The sequence below is a fragment of the Balaenoptera ricei genome, chromosome 4, assembly GCF_028023285.1.
Source record: "Balaenoptera ricei isolate mBalRic1 chromosome 4, mBalRic1.hap2, whole genome shotgun sequence".
Classification (NCBI taxonomy): Eukaryota; Metazoa; Chordata; class Mammalia; order Artiodactyla; family Balaenopteridae; genus Balaenoptera; species Balaenoptera ricei.
The window spans coordinates 91,861,559-91,879,338 of record NC_082642.1 but is presented as its reverse complement, the minus strand read 5'-3'; the positions used below and the strand labels follow the sequence as shown (position 1 = coordinate 91,879,338).

The following is a 17,780-nucleotide window of genomic DNA, read 5'->3' as shown; positions in this document are numbered from 1 at the left end:
CAAGCATAGGTACATACCCAGGGTCTCTGGCCTCCATGGACTGGTTTTGGCTGCAGCTGTACCCCTGACAGGGTAGGTGGCTCTGACTCCTGGGTTCGTGGTCTTTTGGCAGGCAGATCCTGCGTAGGTCACATGATGGATGTTTCCATGGGTGGTCTTGTTGTCTAAAATCAGGCTTGCTGCTCCAATTTCATTCTGGTTTTCTTCTTGCAATGCACAGGTGGCTTATGTCAGTCCTCATGGATGAATGATGACTTTATTCCTCTCTCACAAACACAGTGCTCTGGTTTGGGAGACAGCTTAGCCAGTATGTTGGGGGATTGTAGGTCACTTAGGACTGATTATATTGTTTTCCTTGGCCTTAGGCTTCCCATTTTCTAAATCTAGGGTATGATTAACAGGATTGGCATGGAAGAGGAACACCCATAGCAAGCAGAATTACTGAATTCAACTAAGTATGTATTCAGAATGAGCCACGTACCCAGCCCTAGGTTGGATGCTCTAGAAGATACAGAAATGTTAACAGAGAAATTCTTGTCCTTGGAGAAGTTTACAAGCTAGATAGGAAAATTAAACATATTTATTTATTTATTTCACACAATTAGCTAACTATTCATTCAATGTATATTTACTTAGCACCTTCTGTTCTTTAAATTTTTTTTTTTATTAATTCTTATTGGAGTATGGTTGCTTTACAATGTTGTGTTAGCCTCCACTGGACAACAAAGTGAATCATCCATACACATACAGATATCCCCTCCCTTTTGGACTTCCCTCCCATTTAGGTTACCATAGTGCATTAGGTAGAGTTCCCTGTGCTATACAGTATGTTCCCATCAGTTGTCTATTTTATACATAGTATCAATAATGTATATGTGTCAATCCCAGTCTCCCAATTCCTCCCTCCCCACCCCTTCCCCCCTTGGTATCCATACATTTGTTCTCTACGTCTATTTCTCTATTTTCTGCTTTGCAAATAAGATCATCTATGCCATTTTTCTAGATTCCACATATATGTGTTATATGATATTTGCTTTTCTCTTTCTGACATACTTCACTCTGTATGACACTCTCTAGGTCCATCCACATCTCTACAAATGACCCAAGTTCATTCCTTTTTATGGCTGAGTAATATTCCATTGTATATATGTACCACATCTTCTTTATCCATTCCTCTTTCGATGGACATTTAGGTTGCTTCCATGTCCTGGCTATTGTAAATAGTGCTGCTATGAACATTGGGGTGCATGTGTTTTTTTGAATTGTGGTTTTCTCTGAGTATATGCCCAGTAATGGGATTGTTGGGTCATATAGTAGTTATATTTTTAGTTTTTTAAGGAATCTCCATACTGTTTTGCACAGTGGCTGTATCAATTTACATTCCCACCAGCAGTGTATGAGGGTTCCCTTTTCTCCACACCCTCTCCAGCATTTACTGTTTGTAGATTTTTTGATGATGGCCATTCTGACTGGTGTGAGGTGATATCTCATTGTAGTTTTGGTCTACATTTCTCTAATAATTAGTGATGTTGAGCATTTTTTCATATGTTTGTTGGCCATCTGTATGTTTTCTTTGGAGAAATGTCTATATAGGTCTTCCACCCACTTTTTGATTGGGTTGTTTGTTTTTTTGATATTGAGCTGTATGAGCTGCTTGTATATTTTAGAGGTTAATCCTTTGTCAGTTGCTTCATTTGCAAATATTTTCTCCCATTCAGAGTGTTGTCTTTTCATCTTGTTTATAGTCTCCTTTGCTGTGCAAAAGCTTTTAAATTTAATTATGCCCTACTTGTTTATTTTTGTTTTAATTTTCATTACTCTAGGAGGTGGGTCAAAAAAGATGTTGCTGTGATTTATGTCAAAGAGTGTTCTTCCTATGTTTTCCTCTAAGAGTTTTATAGTGTCTGGTCTTACATTTAGGTCTTTAATCCATTTTGAGTTTATTTTTGTGTATGGTGTTAGGGAGTGTTCTAATTTCATTCTTTTACATGTAGCTGTCCAGTTTTCCCAGCACCACTTATTGAAGAGGCTGTCTTTTCTCCATTGTATATTCTTGCCTCCTTTATCAAAAATAAGGTGACCATATGTGCGTGAGTTTATCTCTGGGCTTTCTATCCTGTTCCATTGATCTTTATTTCTGTTTCTGTGCCAGTACCATACTGTCTAGATTACTGTAGCTTTGTAGTATAGTCTGAAGTCAGGGAGTCTGATTCCTCCAGCTCCATTTTTCTTTCTCAAGATTGCTTTGGCTATTCGGGGTCTTTTGTGTTTCCATACAAATTGTAAGATTTTTTTGTTCTAGTCCTGTGAAAAATGCCATTGGTAATTTGATAGGGATTGCATTGAATCTGTAGATTGCTTTTGGTAGTAGAGTCATTTTAACAATATTGATTCTTCTAATACAAGAACATGGTATATCTCTCCATCTGTTTATGTCATCTTTGATTTCTTTCATCAGTGTTTTATAGTTTTCTGAGTACAGGTCTTTTGCCTCCTTAGGTAGGTTTATTCCTAGGTATTTTATTCTTTTTGTTGCAATGGTAAATGGGATTGTTTCCTTAATTTCTCTTTCTGCCCTTTCGTTGTTAGTGTATAGGAATGCAAGAGATTTCTGTGTATTTTTGTATCCTGCAACTTTACCAAATCCATTGCTTAGCTCTAGTAGCTTTCTGGTGGCATCTTTAGGATTATGTATAGTATCATGTCACCTGCAAACAGTGACAGATGGTTTTACTTCTTCTTTTCCAATTTGGATTCCTTTTATTTCTTTTTCTTCTCTGATTGCTGTGGCTAGGATGTCCAAAACTATGTTGAATAATAGTGGTGAGAGTGGACACCCTTGTCTTGTTCCTGATCTTAGAGGAAATGCTTTCAATTTTTCACCACTGAGGATTATGTTTGCTGTAGCACCTTCTCTTACCGCACCACAGAAGAAATCAGAAGTGCTTTTACCTTCACACCGCTTAAAAAGACATGTTCATAATTATATTGTAAAGTGGAGAGTAATATAACTTTTGGGAAAATGCTCTTTGTGAAAGACTGTATTTGATGCAGGGGGTATAAACACTGCTTCTATTAATAGATCAGATGATGGAGCCATCAGACTGAGATTTTAACTGTTTATATTGTTCTACCCCCAGAACAACCTAGCACAGTGCCTGGTACACATAGATGCTCAATAAATAAACGTTGAATGAATGAATGAATGATTTTTTTCTAGGCTGGAGAGATCACAGAAAGCCTCACGGAAGAAGTCCAGGTTGAGTTAGATATTTATAACATGATAGAACTTGGGTAGCACTGGGGAGGGCATCTCAAGTTTTTCAGGGGATAGCACTGCCACCTCTACAGCACTCTGATACTGATTTCTTTCTTGTTTATAAAATATTGTCCAAGTCACTCATGAGCACTCAGCCATTTCTTACCTCCTTTATCAGACCATTAGGAAAGGGTTGACTCTGGGGCCCATGGTACCTGGTTGTACAATAAAGTGCAAGAAAGTGATTTATTTCTACCTGAAGCATTTTTATAGTTTGGGGATGACTTTGGAGCCCTGTTGAAAGAGGCCATTAATTATTGAATTCGCTTTGTTGTAAAACAAAGCATCTGCTTATTGGTGTCAGCTGAGCGAGTTAGTATCACTCTAAGTGCTTCTAATCACAGGCGGACCTGTTAGCAGACACTCAGGGAAGAAGACAGGACACTGTCCGTGCACTGCTGCAGGGAAGATGGGCGATTAGTGGCTTCAGGTGTCACATAACATGCTTCTCCCTTTGGTCTCCTGGATACTTTCTGTTGGGCAATCAGAGATTTTAGTTATGACTCTATAAAAGAGTCCCAGTGAGAGAATTCTGGGCTCCTAACTTGCCAAATGGTGAGCTGAGTGGTGCCAGGGAGTTTGGCTGCAGTGGTTGTGACGGTAGTTCTGCAGGTGGTGGTGCTAAAGAGGAGATAAAATTCCTGGGTATCAGGGGGATGATTTGTCTCCTGGGTGGTGGGGCTAGATATACCTGCGTGGCCTGCAGTGCTGGAGGAGTCTCGGTGCCAGCCTGCTGCTGCCATCATGTCCTTCAGCAGGCTCTGAGGCCTGGATCTGCTCTCCTGTCTCCTGTCTGGGGACGCACAAGGCCAGGCTACAGGATCCTTCTTGGTAGGCATCTTTATAATGATGTGCATGGCTTCTGAATATACATGGTAAAGCTAGGGAGAGGGTCCATGTTAGCACTGTAGGGACAAGGTGGGCATTCAGTGACATTTCAACCAAATCTGTGCTGAGCCTGCAGAGTGGGTACGACCCTAGTTCAGACTCTGAAGTATAAGGAAGAGACATGGTCTCTGCATCACCCCCAACAGAAACAGGCTGCTTTACAATTTCCAAAAAGCTTTCACATAGGTTATTTCATTTGAAATCCATATCATCCTTTTCCAGATGAGACTGTAGCTCAACAGGTGAAGAGATTTGCCTAAGGTCACCCAGCTAGCAAGGAGAAGCCATGCCTTGAATCCAGCACCTCAGATAGCATATTTCTTATTTTGTTCTGTTATTTCACATTGTCAGTTCCAAATCATGAGAACAAAAAATATGCGTGACTCAAAATGCTACTACTACTGTGAAGAGGGAGGTACAAGGTTAGAGATGGTGTGGTGAGTAAGCAAGAGTTCCAGGAGCATGTGACCTTGAGCTATCAGGCAAAGGACAGGAAGCTATGGTTATGGTGGGCAGAGGGTTGCGTGTGGTGTTCCTGGCACTGCTGAAAGATATCATTATTCAGGCCCACTCTTCTTTATTCTGGGCATGCCAGGGAGGCTGGGGGGGGAGTCAAGGACACCGAGGGCCTGAATAATTGAAATCAGAGGAAACACAAACTCTCTTTTTAACTTACAGCATAATCCCCTTTTCCTAGAAATGCTTTCAACACACTGCCCACAAACAGCAAAATGCCTTGGAATGAATTTCTTCCACTCCTTGTCCTTGATTCCCCTGTGAACAGGAAAATACTTGAGAGGACAGAAGAGGAGATGTCAAGAATGTGGATAACCCACAATTAGGCCATCAGCCCCTCTGGTTGATTAGGCCTGGGCTGTGCCAATCAGGTGTTTCCACTTGAGCCCTGGCAGCTCCATGAGTTAGAGGCTCCATCTTGGTTTGGAGGAAAAGGAGTTGACTACCAGCTCGTGCCAAAAACTCAGCAGCTCACCTACTAACACTCCCTTCCTCCACTAGACTGCCTTTTAGGGACATCTCTTCTGCCTTCATGGTTTACCTTGATGTTCACTATAGAAAAGTCGAATAAAAGAGGATCATGGTTTTGGGAATTCCTGGCCAAGAATAAGGAGAGACTTCCTTGCTTTTGCCAGGCCTCAAATGAATGATTGCGTTCTCTCTCTGTCTCTCTCTTTTTAAAATAAGTCACAAGCGAAAATTTCTGAACTTGGAAAGACAGACGTCAGAAAGATTTTGCAGCCAGTTCTCTCCTTTTTTTTTTTTTTTGGACAAAATTACGTTTACAAATAATCCAGTGTTACCCAGACTGTTTCCTCAGCCACTAATGGTGAGGTTTCTCTCCTTCAACCATTGAACTCATTCAAAAGTCTGAGCAAATATTTGAGAACACTTTCCTGCTCCCCACCACTGCTCCATCTTAGGAGAGGCGGACAGCAGAAGTTGGTCTCAGGACACCACCTGGCCACTCCTCTCCTTTGTGGTGATTTATCTCCCTGTTTTAAACTCAAGATAGTAGACAGGAATGACATCCAATCACAACTTTCCCTTTCTAATTCGAGGGCACAACACAAGGATGCGTGCTTGCAAGAATTTCTTAAGGTATAACACAGAATGTAAAGGCTATTCCCTTGCTGTAACTTAGGTAAATTTTCTTGTGGAAATGGAATGGCCCCAGCGCTGTTGTACCATGCTCTCCAAGTGATAGTTTCATCAGGTCCATATGTTCACAGTTGAAGGAAGTGTTGTCACATGGCAAATGGCCAAGAAAGCTCCTGACCCATTTCCACAGGATTGTCCAAGAGTGCCTGGCATATTCTACCCCTCAATTTTTCCCATCAATTGTGAACAGATGGGCACAATACTCTTTAGGTCATAGTAAAGTGACTTGTAATTGGCCATTATCCAAGCAAAATGAAAGAAGGTACTGTTGTCTGTCTGGCTCAGCTACAATATAAGATTCATAAAATAATGACCCCTGGTTTGATAATGACAAGAGTCCAAGGCTGCTAGGATAGGCGCTTTCGTGGCGGCACTCAGAGACCACCATTCACAGGTTTCAAATTGCTTACAGATTTGTGGGCTAGACTTGCCTTGTTGTTGGCTTCCTTTAATTTCCAACTCTGTGGGCTCTCCACATTGCATCAACTTAAATATCTGATAAGATTTTCCCATTTCAATTTGATCTAGGTTAGGATTATCCACCAATTTGGGAAGGCATCAATTTACTTTGAATAGTTTGTTCTGAGAATAGATTACAATGGACCCTAAAGTGTCCCTGACACAATTACACAGGGTGATTTTTCTAATCCTCCCCCCTTTAGTAAGGTTTCTGGGTCCTATACTCCAATGCGGACTGTAGCAACTAGACTAATTTGCTAATTCCATGTTATCTCCTTCCCAGTCTGACTTCAAACTCTCCTCTTCCAGGAAGTCTGCTTTGTTTGACTCTATCCACTTTTGAGCTCAGAGTTCTAGATTCATAGAATCTTAGTTATGAATGAGACCTTAGAGTCCATTGAGTCTAACTTCCACTTGAGGCAGAAATTGCCTCTGAATGATGTCTGAGTAGTGATGCTCCATAGCTGCGGTGACAAGGCTCTCATGGCTCCACATGACAACTCCTTTCAGTGTTGGGCAGAGCTAACTGGTAGTCAACTATTTTCTGTGATTGAAATCTGACTTTGTCTAACTTAGGCACGATCCGAGTTCAGCCCTCTAGAGTAATATGGAGCTATATAATTTCATTTCTGCTTGAAATCCTTGAGATAATTGAGGACAGCAGTTATTATTCCCACACAGTCTGTTTGGCAATGCTTTAGACTTTTTGGTTGATCCGTGTGTCTCCTACATTTGGTTTTCTCTCTCTTATGCTGCATTTACTTTATTACTCTTATTCCACAGTCTTACAGGCTAAACCTCTCCGTAATTTTGTGTCCCTTCAGAATTTATGCCTTTGATGTGTACAATATGTTTTAAATTACTGAATTATTTCCTTCATTCACGTGTTCCCGCAATTAACGTTTATTCAGTCCGTTTGTGCAGGTCTGTGGTAAGTGCTAGGAAGACAGCAATGAATAAGGCCAGCTCCCTACTCTCAAGAAGCACTTACTGATGTGCACACTCTGACTTTTCTCAAGCTGTTCATTGTACCTGTAGTCAAACTTATCAGTGGAATCAGATCAGTCAATGATCAGAGAAAACAGAAGCCTGGAATGTTGAGACATAGATGCTACCAACTAATGTTATGTTTGTTTAACGGATGGCTGTTACTTTTTGTATATTAAAAGACATTTGTCCCTGAATAAGATGTGTTTCCTACAGAGATTATTTAGACAGCAAACACTGATGAGGACAGAAGCCTGAGGGGAAATAAACTTTGCGGCTGAGAATGGAAGTCTCAGCCCCATCCCTTTTGCTGATTGGCTTTTCAAAAGTGGTAGTTTTACTTTTGCCTCAGCCAGAGGGGAGGTGTTCCCTCTGAGTTGACGGTACAGGGAAGCAGGAAAACCACATGAAAATTTAAACCAAGTGACAAGGAGCAGATGGTCCCTCAAGATTGAATAAGACTACAGATTCCTGAAAAAAAAAACAAAAACAAAAAAACATGAATTAGGCCCCAAAAAGATATCTGGAGAAGAAGTGAGCTTGATGGAGGGGAGCATAGTGATCTGAGAACTGTGTCTTCATGTGGGTGGCTCTGGTGTGGTGTGTGAGGTATTCCCTCTGCCCCTACTAGATGCTATTTCCACCCTCTTCACCTGGTCCTGAAGGGTTCTGGGGTTTAGAGTCACCTCATGCATCTGACCCTCCTGTGCCTGTTCCCTGTCCCCTCCCCCATCCCCAGTGCTAGCTGCCAGGTCGACTTGGTTACATCTCTGCACAGGGACAGAAGCAGCTTTCCAGTGCAGAAAAACCATGGAGTTGTTCTCAGTCATTTGCGTTTGATGTCTAGAGAGCCAAGTCAGAAACTATGAATTGAGAAATTGAAGGCTGTAGAATGCTGATGAGCAAAATTGTACACAGCCTCATCCACTTGCTTATCTGAGGATGTTTCTAAGAAAGTCCCTAAAATTTTCAGTCACTGTTTTTGGACAGCTTTTGTTTGAGTGAAGAAGCCAGGCTATACTCAGGAGCAGTAGCCGAATCATATCTGAGCATCTTAAGGGTGTGATGGTGTGGAAAGCTTGCCCTGTCTATTGACAGACTCTAAGGATCCCATGTTTCTTCCTGCTCTTGTCCTGTGCTCTGTTAGAGGGCAGAGCACTTCCCACCATTGCTCCACTGCTCTGCCTTTTCTTACCTGTGTTAAGGACCAGCTCAAGGCCCTTCCATTCTTTGCCTGCATGTGCCATTTCACAGTGACTCCTCTCTAGACTCAACCCTGCATTTGGTGTTCACCACAGGTGTGTTCTTTAAGGTTGGTATGTTCTATAAGGTCGGGGAACATGTCTTGTCATGGGCATATATTCCCTGGTGATGCGGTATGGGCGATGACACCTAGAGAGTAGCTGGGGAGAAGGAAGGTGGTGGTGGGAAGAGGTCAGGGGAGGAAGGTATAAGGTAGAACTGGACCTTGTTCTAAGTGAAGACTGTAGGTTACAGTCATCACCTTCTATCATCCATTTACTCTATCACCCATTGTAGAACATTTGGTCCATGCCAAAAGATCCTTGATATTTGGTCCTGTCCAAAACCATTTGGCATGGACCAAATACACTCATGGATGTTTTAGATAGGACCAAATTCCAAGGACCTTTTGGCATGGACCAAATGTCTTATGGACCAAGTGCCTTATGGACATTTTGGATAGGACCAAGTGCCTGCTAGCCCCATCACCATGGCCCTTTGGGCAGGCCTGTTCTCCCCTCTTCCATTATCATTCTCTTAAGACTTGCTTTCCTCTCCAAGGCCAAGGCCATCATTGATGTTTGTTTTAACCTCATTTCATCTGTGAAAGAGTTTGGGTGGGTAAAGTGAGAAGAGGAAGGCAGATGATCAGCATTCCACATGATTTACCTTAGGGCTCTGCTCCCTCAAGGGAAACGTTGATTTTCTTTGTCACTTCTAGAGTGTCTAGGTCAGTAACATAAAATATGTGCTTTATAAATGTGTGTTGATTGTTTGATAACTGAGTAACATTTGCCAAGCCACATAAAAACAAATGAAATGAGTAATAACTCACTTATCTATTTATGGGGCAACCTTCACTATTCCGGACATAGAAATAGCCTTACAGCCGCAAAGAAGCCCAGGCACAATGAGACTAGAACTTACTGACTTATGATTATGTATAAATTAAAGTTCCTGATTGGCCCATCTTCAGTATTTCCTAGAAGAGCTATTAGAAGAAGGTGTATGGTCTGCTGATACTTTAGTGATGTCTACCCAATAAGGAGGAGACAGTGAAGTTCCTAGATATTTAACATGGGGGAAGACATCTCTCTGCACATCTCAGTATGGTCTGCAAGGGTTAGGTGGTTAACTCTGTTCAAGAAGTAAAATTGTTAGAATTAAAAAGAACAACTGCTTAAAGACTAAAATCAGTTATGTGGAAACCTAACTGGGGTACCTTGTTTCCCAGTGATACTTTAAAAAGGAGTCTTTACCAATAACACGAAGTGTTGGTGAGGATGTGGAGCTACTGGAACTCTCTTTGCTGAGGGATGCAAACACTTTGAAAAAATTTTGGTAGTGTCTATTACGTGTACCCCTATGATGCTCCAGTTCTGCTCCTGGATATTCCCAACTGACATGAGGGTTTATCTTCATCAAAACATGTACAAGAATGTTCATATCAGCTTTATTAATAACAGCCCCAAACTGGAAACAACCAAAGTGTTTCTATCAACAGTAGAATGGGTAAATACATTGTTGTATAATATATTGATGCAACAGAATGTTATACAGCAATGAGAAGAATCACACTGTTGGCTTAGGAACAGCATAGAGGAATCTTACAAACAGAATGTTGAGTAAAAGAAGCCAGGTATAAAAGAATAAATATTGTATTCTCTTATATATATGAAGGTCAAGGACAAGCAAAACCTACTGTATGGGGTAGAGGTCAGAACAGTGGTTATTCTTGATTGGAAGGGGGATGAGAGAACCTGCTGGGTAGCTATAAATGTTCTAAGTCTTGGTCTGGATGGTTACATCAGTGTATAAATATGCAAAAATTTACCTAGTTCTTCCCTTAAGATTGGTACACTTTAATAAAAAAGCAAAAAAATTAAAAAAGAGAGAAAAATAAAAAGGAGGTAAGACTGAAGTATGATTCTCAGTAGTTTGCCCCCAGGCCCCTGTATCTTCTCTTTGCCTGCAGGTTAACCAACAATGTCCTTATGGCTCTTGCCTTTGAAACTTCTTGTAAATTTTAGCTTCTTACTCCTCCTCCCAACTTGCTGTGGAAAGAGCTTGGCTCTGGGAGTCAGGAGTCCTTTGCTGGTCTCTCAGCCCCACTTGCCAGCTGCTACTGATGGGTAATCATCAGAAAAGTCTATGAAATAGGTGTCTCGGCCCCTTCTCTACCTTTAACCCGTGGGGTTTGGTGAACAGAATGTTAGGTAGAAGATGTCAAAGAATTTTGGAAAAAATCAAAAGGACCACCCAAATACCAAGAATATTGTTGTACTTGAACTTGATTAAATTGATAACAGCTACTGATTTGAATCAGATAAGGTGCTGCTATCAAAGACCATGCCCTGATTTCAAATAATTGGGCAGTGATTTATGAATCATTTTGGTGCTTGACCTAGTGCCGTCAGCACACATGAGGGTGACTCGTGTAAGGAAACACAGTAATCACAGAAACAGCCACTGCCAAGAGACCTGCAGTGTCCTGGCGACACACTGTTCCGTATCAGGGGTTTAGGATGATGGTACTTTTCAAGGGGAAGCCCTTGGACCAATGTGACCTAGTGAACAGGGCTCTGCTTAGACCATCCAGCTCTTGTTGTGGCTCTTCTGCCCAGTGGCTGTAATATGAGGCAATCACTTCACTTCCCCGGGCCTTAGTTTTCTCATCTGTAAAGTGGGGGGCTAGATGATGTCTCAGGTCCCTCTCAGCTCTAACTTCCTATGTCTTCCCCATATAGCCAGTTCTTACTTATTTCTGGATGTCTATTATATGGTCAATTTTAAAGCCTGAACTGGCTTCCTCTTTTCATGTAGTTGTTTTCTAACCTTCCTAGTCTTTGTATTCAGGAAATGCAAATTAAGTTTTAAACAAGTAGATTCTTTGCAACTTTGCTGTGAAAAATCATGTTGTCTCCTAACAAACAATGCCCATGATTCTGGATTATCAACTGTCCATCATTTTGGTTGCCCAGTATCTTTTCCCACAATCAGTGCCGATGACTGTGTACCACCCGATGACACACCCTTTCCCTGACCCTCCAGCTGCCCTCTACCTGTTGGAGCCCCAGCCTGGCATGCCTTGGTGGACAGAGCTGTGCGTTGCTAATGCTCTGTTTTTGGCCACACTTTCCTAAGGATTGTGAGGGCCACTCAATTAGTGCTTCCAGAGCCCAGGGTCTGGCACCCCAGCCAGCGAGAACGCCGGGGTGAGGAGGAGAAACGCAGGGAAATCCAGCCAGCCCTGGGGATGTGAGCACCGAGGCACAGCATGATACACTTGCGGGCTTCTTGCCCGGCCTGAGCTTTTTAAGGCTGAATGAAAATGCAGAGCCAAGGAGAAAATATCTCATTCTCCTCTGGCCAGCCTGGGCTGAGGTCTTATTTTGCACGTGGCAGGACTTGGGGAAGGAGGAGGAGGAGGGGTGATGGGGCCAGGAGAGGGTAACTTTGTGGTATCTGGGAAGGAATCCGGCCCTAGTATTACCACTCAGAGAACTGGGGAAAAGCTGTGCGGCTCCTGTATTTTTCCTGTTCCTCCAGGACTGTTTCTGCAGCGTTTTTTGTTCCTGTCTCATGTTCCAGATTCTTCTGTGGGGGCTCTGTGGGTCAGGGACAGGAAACTGGGCCAGCCTTTGGCTTCTCAAGACACTGTTTCTCCCTGGCAGCCCCTGGCTCTTTGGAGGATAGGCCTGGTTCCTGCTTCTGGGTGTCTGGCCCCTTTTCTCTGCAGTCAGATCCCTCCTTGTTTCCGAGTCCCCCTCCTACTTCCTTACTTGGGCAGGGTGGTTTGGTTTCTAGGCCCCTTGTAGATGATGGCATGACTGATGCTTTACTGACCACCACCATCTGAGGGGGTACTCCCTTCAAAGCAAGCCCCCCTGAGGTGAACCGAGGCCAGGGGCACCACCTGTGTTCAGACTCTGTGAGGTCTGCATTCTGGAGACTGTTTCCCAGTCTGGTGGTACAGGGTTTTTGTTGCTGTTTGTTTTAAACTATTCTTTAAGGTTGACAAAACTTTATTCTTTGAATGCTAATTTGATTTTTGGAAATAGCCCAGCTTCATTTGAGGAAGTCTAGGGAAAAGGAAACCAAATCTGGGCAAGCTGAGTGATCACGTTTTTAGTTACAGAAAAAAAAAAAAAAAGCAAGGTTTGCCTACGAAGTAATGACGCAATTTGCTTGTTTTTTTTTTTTTTTTTTTTAAATTACAGTGAAGGCTGTTCTCAAGAGGAGACCAAAGATGTTTTTAGCATCTGCTGGGATAAGCATAGAGAGCAAGGGGGCAGCTACAAAGACAGCCCCCATGTCTCTGCTCTATTTGGGAGCATGCGGTTGCCTGTGGGCCTGCAGGTCAGCAGCATTGTGGGAGGCCCAGGGCACCCTCTGTGACAGCAGGGCTACTGCTGTGCCTGGTAGGGAGGGAGGGGGAGGGAGCTTGGTGCTTTGGTCAAATCCCCAGTAGGCCTGCATTCAGATGTTGCTGAGGAGGGAGATGGAGTAATGAAAGCTTCTATTTTAGGGGGTCTGCCTGATGCAGAGAGAGCTCCCCCGGAGCCAGAGGACCTGCCTGGAGCCACAGGCAAAAGTTTGAGAGGGGGCAGGGGTAGGACCATGTACGTGTCCCTAGTATAACTCAAGACGCCTTGGTTGAGTTGTTTTAGAGAGCTGTCCTTTGAAGGAGTTGGGGGTGTCAGAACTGGGATTTGGGCTGTGAGCAGCCCTCTGGGGACAGTCTGGTTCCCAAGAACCCAGGCCGTTTTTCAGGACAGTGACTGAAGACTCCGGGAATGTCGATATGGCTGCTGAAGAGGGCTCTTGTCCAAAGCTGTGGCTAGCCAGGAGGTCTCTCCTTGGTGGGGCGGGGTCCTTGATGATGAACTGATGTGGGGAATACTAAACACATCAGTCCAGCTGCTGAGCTCAGAGTCAACAAAGGGCCTGGTCTGGGTAAGGGAGGGATTGATGCCGACTTAGCATCTACTGTATACCGGGTATTTACGTACATCATCTCATGTAGGGTGGCCGTTGCAATCCCCATTTTGTAGATGAGAAAACAGAGGCACAGACGGTGAAGCCACTTGCCCTCATCTCCTTACTGCCTTCTCCCTTCTCAGTTGCCTGCACACGTATTCAATCTTTGCACTCAGCACATTGCATTATGATTATTTACCCATTCCTAGAGATTCTAATGGAATTGCTCTGGGCTGGCGCCGGGCTTTGGTGTTATTTTAAAAGCTCCCCTGCTGATTTTAATGCACAGCCAGGGCTGATAACTGCTGGTCTAGACTGTAGGTTTTTCATTTTTGTGTATTCCTAGGGCCTAAATCAGTGGTCCTCAAATTTGAATGTGCATCAGAATCACTTGGAGAGTTTGTTAGAACACAGGTTGCTGGAGTTTCTGATCCAGCAGGTCTGGGGTGGGCCCAAGAAGTTGCATTTCTAACAAGTTCCCAGATGCTACTGATGCTGCTGGTGTGAGGACCATACTCAGAGAGCCCCTGATCCCTTAGTGCAAGAGCAGCCCATCAGTAGATGCCGATTGACTTGGGCACATCATCAAATTACCCAAGGGTTTGAACCCTGGACTGCCTGGTAGCAAAGCCAACCATCTTATCATGACCCTAGGCTGACTCTTGGGGAGCCTGGGGGGATGTGTGGGGTGGGCCTGACGTCTGCTTACCCTCCGGGAGGAGGGTAGAGTTCGTTGGTCTTTATAGTCTACTCACAGGGAGAGACAATACCAGTTTCCTGCCAGGAAACCCAGTGGCTGTTGGAGGCCCAGAATTCTGGGTAGAGGTTCAAGTCAGCTAAGAGATCCTGGGATTCCAACCTAGGCCACAGACTCCTGGTGCTGGGTGTGACCTGGAAAAGATGGCCGTGGATGTGCATGTCCCAGGGTGTTTGTGACAAAGCTGGGGATGCTGCTTTAAAGTTACACCTAGTTTGTGCTCCACAGGAAATTCAGGGGCCTCTAGTGAGGGAAACATGGCTCAGTGGGGGTCAGAGGTGGGGAAGTGAGGTCCTGAGCCATCCTAGATGAGTAGGGGCGGGCTTGGTGGGGTGGAGCAGCTGTGAGAGTTTGGGCAGCTGGAAAGGATGTTTCAGGCCAGGCAGGAATGGTGTGTTTAGGAGAGGAGGAAGAGAGCTGTGCTGGGAAGTATAGCAGAGGATGTGAGGAGCTTCCACTCTCTTGGAGGACATACTCGGACACCTGGAGACTTGAGTCGCCTGGTTTTGTTGAACAATGAAGAATTTTTTTTTATTATAAATTTATATTTATTTTATTTATTTTTGGCTGCGTTGGGTCTTCATTGCTGTGCGTGGGCTTTCTCTAGTTGAGGCGAGCAGGGGCTACTCTTCGTTGTGGTGCGCGGGCTTCAGATTGCGGTGGCTTCTCTTGTTGCGGAGCACGGGCTCTAGGCGCGCGGGCTTCAGTAGTTGTGGCTCACGGGCTCTAGAGTGCAGGCTCAGTAGTTGTGGTGCACGGGCTTAGTTGCTCCACGGCATGTGGGATCTTCCCGGACCAGGGCTCGAACCTGTGTCCCCTGCCTTGGCAGGCGGATTCTTAATCACTGTGCCACCAGGGAAGTCCAACAATGAATAATTTTTTAAAAATCTACCCTAAAACAAATATTCACTTAAGTGCCTATTATGTGCACAGCACTGTTCTAGATGCTGTGTGGGGCTTTCAAGACAATACTGATAAAACAGAGTGTGATGTGTCAAATGTTTGGTGCAAGCGGCAGGTCTTCAGGAGTGGGGAGAAGAGTCCTATGGACTGTGTGGCTGGGGAGGGCTTTGGGGAGGTGAGTGTGCTGGTCCTGGCAGGATGAGTGAGTGTGAGATATGCAGTGATACTGGTGTGAGCAGGGGTGGGGGTGTAGCTCCCGATGTGTGAATAGCCCAGTCTGGGCACAGTGGGTGCATATGGGGAGCGACGGTGAGGATGTGGAGGAAGAGGGGAGATGAACGCAAGACACCTTGTCCTGGATTGTTGTCCCCTCTCTCCCTCAAAGCATGAGAGCTGTGGTCTCTGGGGACCGCCTGAGGACCCCTGCCTCCCGGCAGTGGGGCTGCTGGTACTGACTGCTGCTTAAAAAAGTTTCTCCAAGGAGTCCTTACAGGCAAAATTTCATACTATTTTTACCTTTTCCAGAAATATTAGAGGTTGGAAGGAGGAGAGAAAAGCCCTCCCCTTTTAGAGATGGTAAGATTGAGATCCAGGAAAGGGAAAGGGCTAAAAAAATGATGCTCTGGGGTGGGTTGTATACAGGAGATGGCTGAGCTCGCCCTCTGAATGGAATGGTATCTGCTGAGGCACAGTCTTCCCTGAATAGCACTGGGGCATGGATACTTAATCCTAAGTATCTTCTGTGCAGTCTGTATCTTTGAAGGTCTAGGGAGAAAGTATGGAGAACAAGGGAGATCAGAACAGCCCTAGCCAGAGCATAAGGCCCCGGACATCTCCCAGTGGCCCCTGCAGGCTGGTATCTCAAGCACCTGTCCTCGGTGCTATGGCCTGGCACTGTGGTTTCGGGAGTCCTGTCCCACAATTCATGCCACTCCATCTTCTGGCAGCCTCCTCTCTGTCCCCATCCCACCTCTGGGCTCAGTGGGAGCTGAGCATTTAATCAGAACTGCAAAATCCTGTCTCCCTACTGGATGGCTCATTAGGCAGCATCTTAGCTGGTCTTTGGAGGGACCCGCTCTTTTCCATTCCATTCCCCCTGTCAAAACCATTAATGGCTCCCTCAACTCTGAAATCAGCCAGACCTGCCTAAAGGAGGGGGAAGGGGAAGACATCTGAGCTCTACTCAACCAGTGGTATCACCCATGAATATTTATACCAAGGAGGAGTGTTCTGTTGCCTTGGCAACTTCTTGCATGGGTTCTGGTGCTCAGAATATCTGACAAATTTCAGTGTTTCACACTCAATGAGCAGAGATGGAGGAGTGGATCAAAGGGTAACTCTCAGTAATCAGGGCCAGGGCCAAAGATGACAGGGGGACTAAGATGGGATGTAAGAAATGGCTGAGCTCACAAAGGATTCACTCCAGTCCTTCCCTCTCCTGCCTTCTCTCCTTCCGCCTTTCCTTATGTATTCATATTTCCCCTCCCATGAAGTTCCAGGACCTCTTGGTTTTCCTTGTGTACCTCTGAGTTACCAGCATGAACTGGGGGCACCCGTAAGGGCAGAGTTCTGCTGGAAGCTAAAGCGAAGTGGTAGGTACAGAGGGAGGAAGAGTCAAGGATGACGTGTGACTCTCGGTCACGGCTGTGGTCCTCAGAGAGCTCCGCGCTTGTTGAGGGAGAGCGTGGTCTTCCCCTCCACGGCACTTCTGCTGGGAGGAGACGAAACACATTGGTGTGAGAGAGCCCAGAGGTTGGGAGTGTGGTGTTCTCAGATATTGTTCATCTATGTGTGTATCATGGGACATATAATATAGATGACAGGCGACAGAAAGACTGCATCACAAAGAAAATTGGTGCAGCTCAGGCAAGGGCGGGGGTCAGGTAGGATGCTGGAGGCCAGCAGCGGGGTTGGGGGGTGGTGCGCTGGGGAAGCTGGCCTGAAGGAGAAAAGCTCCTCTGTGGCCAAGAAGAGCTCTCCTCTCAGGGTTCCGTCCCTGGAACCTTTTTCTATGGAGATGCAGCCCTCTGTGAGAACGTCTCCTTGGATACCGGAGACCAAAGTAATGAGGCGGCAAAGGGCCCTGGGGTTGACAGCACACCCTTTAAGTTGTTCTCTGGAGAAAACACGCTGAACGGGCGCTTGTGGGTCAGAGTCGGGGCGTGTATGTCGAGTAAGGGAAGCTCCCTCAGAAACACAGCAAAGTGCCGTGTCTTCTGTGGCTCACTTCCTAGTGCATCGTCCTCTCGAGCCACACTTTGGCCAGCATCTGAATGCAATGGCTTCCTTTGTTGCGTCTGCAATTTATTATGCGCCGGCTGTGTGCTCAGCCCCATGCAGGAGAGACTCTTCAGAGCTACTCTTTCCTGCTCTGCGGAGAAGTGCAGGAAGGGGTCCCTCTGCCTTGTTAGAGATGGGGTGGTGCAGAGGAGAAAGGCAGAGCCTTGGGGCAGATGAAATGGAATGTGAGAGTGGTCACACCAGGGTGCCTGGGGTGCCTTCACGTGGGGGTTTCAAGGAAGGCGTGGGCATTGGCCTTCAATCTGCTGAGGAGTGAGGTAGAACCCT

General features: G+C 45.1%; 1 protein-coding gene across 13 annotated transcripts in view; it reads left to right on the top strand.

Moving 5' to 3' along the window:
* The window catches only part of KALRN (kalirin RhoGEF kinase), a 655,749-nt gene that overhangs the window by 86,817 nt on the left and 551,152 nt on the right, over positions 1 to 17,780 (top strand). The window lies entirely within an intron of this gene.